Source organism: Egretta garzetta, unplaced genomic scaffold (assembly GCF_000687185.1).
Source record: "Egretta garzetta isolate BGI_Z169 unplaced genomic scaffold, ASM68718v1 scaffold401, whole genome shotgun sequence".
NCBI classification, from domain to species: domain Eukaryota; kingdom Metazoa; phylum Chordata; class Aves; order Pelecaniformes; family Ardeidae; genus Egretta; species Egretta garzetta.
Window position 1 is genome coordinate 429017 of NW_009258651.1, and position 3315 is coordinate 432331.

Genomic DNA, 3315 nt, shown 5'->3' on the forward strand with positions numbered 1-3315 from the left:
TTGGTGGCACCTGGCATCCAGCCAAGGTCAAACCACCACAACAGGCAAAAATGTGGATTCAGAAAAAGGAAAAAAAAAAAATGAGCAATGAGGTATAGATCAGGTGAAAAACAAAGAAGGGTGAGAAGCTTCTGCTGGAAGGAGTGCAGATGATGAAGCTGAGCTGTGGACTCAACACCACTGGGGATGCTGGAGGGAACCCCCCTTGGAGAACAAGCTGGTGTCTCCACCAGGTAGGTCCACAAGACTTGGTGAGGGAGGGTACAGTAAAAATGCATAAAGTTACAAGGAAGGATAGACTTTGTACCTTAATACTAAGTGCAAGAAGAAAGACCATAGAATTGAAGCTTAATAAGTTCTTGATTTGTAAGATTTCTTTGTAGTAATATAATTATGTATCAGTACTAATATTAGTAATAAGCAAAAGAATTGTCACTCCATATTAGTTGCAGTGACATAATTGTGAATTATGCTACTAAAAAGTGGTGTGTTTATAAGGTAGTTAAGGTGTTACGAGCTTTTTAGAGGTGTGTTTTGCTTAATTAATAAACAACATTACCATCTCAGTCCGCTACCTCTCAAGCCTCCAATCGAAAGGAGAAGAGTTGGACTTGGGGCGTAGCTGCTTTCCACCCTTGGGAAGAACAGGAAACAAAGAGAGGCAATTTAGACACACAGTGGACCTTCCTGCAAGGAAAAAGGTTTCTTAATAGGTCTAGTGAGGTGTGAATCCTTCACGGGGGGCTTCTAAGGGCCTGTGGCCAGGCATACCCCATGGAATATCAGAGAGAGCAGGGATGATAGGAGCTGCTCAGTGCAGTTAAAGGTATGTGATGGGGTGAGGCAATGTCTCAATTTCTGAAATAGGGAATGGTGCCGTGGTAGGGCCATACGTGCCCCTCTGCCTTTTCCTCCAATGTAAAAATAAAACTCTGTGTCCAGGTTTGGAGTGGAAAGTGCATGGCATGGTGGCTAAGCCAGCTCTCCAGACTGTGGCTTTGGTATTTGACCAGCCATTTCCCCCTTCACTTGAATGGGAAACTCCTTTTCTATTCCCTCCCAGCACAAGGTCTCCCACATTGGTCAGATTTCCCTTGGATGAATCTGGGTGAAGACAAAGACTGACCATATCACGTAACGTTGCCCAGACAGCTAGCTGATGACATCTCCATACTTGGAGTCATTGAACCCTCAGCTGGCCATGGCCGATGCCAGCCATACCCGGCTGTTGGAGGCCATCAGGGCAACCTGGGAGGGGGCTGAGTTCTTCAGCTTCATCCATCCATGGCTTCATGCAGAGGTGCCACTGAGCCCCGAAATGCCACAGGTGTTGCAGGGTGCAGGACAAGGTGTTCCAGGGCAGGGTGACAGCTTGGGAAATGGCTGAGCCTTGGCCACCACCTATTTCAAGACTTTTCTTTGCAGCCAGGTGTGGGTTGAGGAGCAGGAGGAAGAAGAAGAAAGGGTGGAAATTTATACCATCTGTCAGAACTCACCCATGAGGAAACTAAATTCTTCCAATCTCACCCTAGGCAGACAAGTTTGGTTTTACTAATACATCAAAACTTCCACTTTTCACTTTGTGACACATTCCCAGCAAAACATAAAGCCATAAATCACAGAGCAGTGGGATGATTGATTTAACTTAATAAAGGGAGATGGTAGGAGAAGAAAGTAAATCATACAGATGGGCTTGATTTGTGGCTACAAAAGCAACGTGCCAGCCTGTGTACACAGACAAAACATACAACTTGCAGTTCTCTTTGCACCACTGCGAATCAGCCCTGTTTATTTACCACACTCTGTAATCACTGTTGCTCAAACATCCTGCTGGTACACCCCAATTACTGCCAGTTCTTTTGCTCTGAAGAAACCTTTTTGTTCTGTGCAGGAGTGAAAAATCTTAACAACATTCCTAGAGTTCACCAGCATAGGTCTCTGCTCCGTGTGTTACAGCTTGCACGGTGGACCACAGCACCCATCCTAAAACTGATGTTGCTGGAATCAGGAAGGAGACATTGCGGTCCTGGAGACCTGGTACCAGCAGCACCTGTTTGTTCACTTGAGCTGAGCAGGGGATCACCGGAGTTCCCTGACCTGCGGCTGCTGCACTGTCTCCAGCAGCGGTTGGAGATGTAAAGCTCTGTCTGCAATCCCAGCTGTCACCTCCTTATCCCTCTGGAGCCAATGGCCTGTGCCCAAGGCCCCAAAGCCCAACTCTGATACAACCCTTATGGCAGGGGGGCCGGGGCCCCGCCTGCCACAGGAGTTGCATGGTCGTCAGGAAGAGCCATGAGACATCTGTAGAGCAGAGCCAGGCAAGGACACAAGGCAACACCACAGGCAGAGAGGTAGGGTGGCTGAGATGGCATCGCTACCAGCTTGAGGATTCATCAGAAAAAAAACATCATGGGAAGGTGTAAAACCCTCAGGAAGCAAACAGGGAGGTGAAATAGGGCGACTCAGCACCGTTGAGGATGTGACCAATCCTTCTCCCTCTGAGGTGGTGCCTGTGCAGCAAAGAGCTGGGGTGCATATGGGGGTGGTGAGCTCCCTGGGCTCAGTGGGTAGCTTGTTAGCCACAGCTATCCTGTGTGTGTCATCCAAAACAATAGCAGGAAACTCCACAGGACTCCCATGCTGTGACAGAGCATCAAACCTTATCTACAGTCACACCTAAAATTCACAAGATGATGTGGTTGATTCCAGCAAGAAATCCGAGCAGACCCAGTAATTCAGTGGGTAACAAGCCACTTTGCAACGTATCAAGTACAAATTACCTGCAAAGAATGCTAATTCTTCATTTATATGCATTCAGAAGAATGCAACTTGTCATCTCTCAACTGCATTTGGCTACAGCGATGTGAGATTTTCTCTGCCAGAAGCTGCTTGCAGTAACTATCTCTCCTGACATCTTGCTGACCTCCGGAGATGAGTGCAGACCTGCACCTGCCCTGTCACCGAGCGCACCTTGGTGCCAGGCAGGCAGGGGTAGCAAAGCTCGGGAATTTCCCAGGAGGCAGTAGACTTCTTCCCGGAATTTGCCATAACTATGCTAATATATTAAGTCCTTAAAGGCTTGCAAACCCCAGTTCCCTCAGCTGCTCCTCATCAGACTTGTGCTCCAGACCCCTCACCAGCTTCGTTGCTCTCCTCTGGACATGCTCCAGCAACACAATGTCTTTCCTGTAGTGAGGGGCCAAAAACTGAACACAGTATTCGAGGGGTGGCCTCACCAGTGTGCGGGACGGGGGCACAGTCACTGCCCTGCTCCTGCTGGCCACACCAGTCCTGATACAAGCCAGGATGCCATTG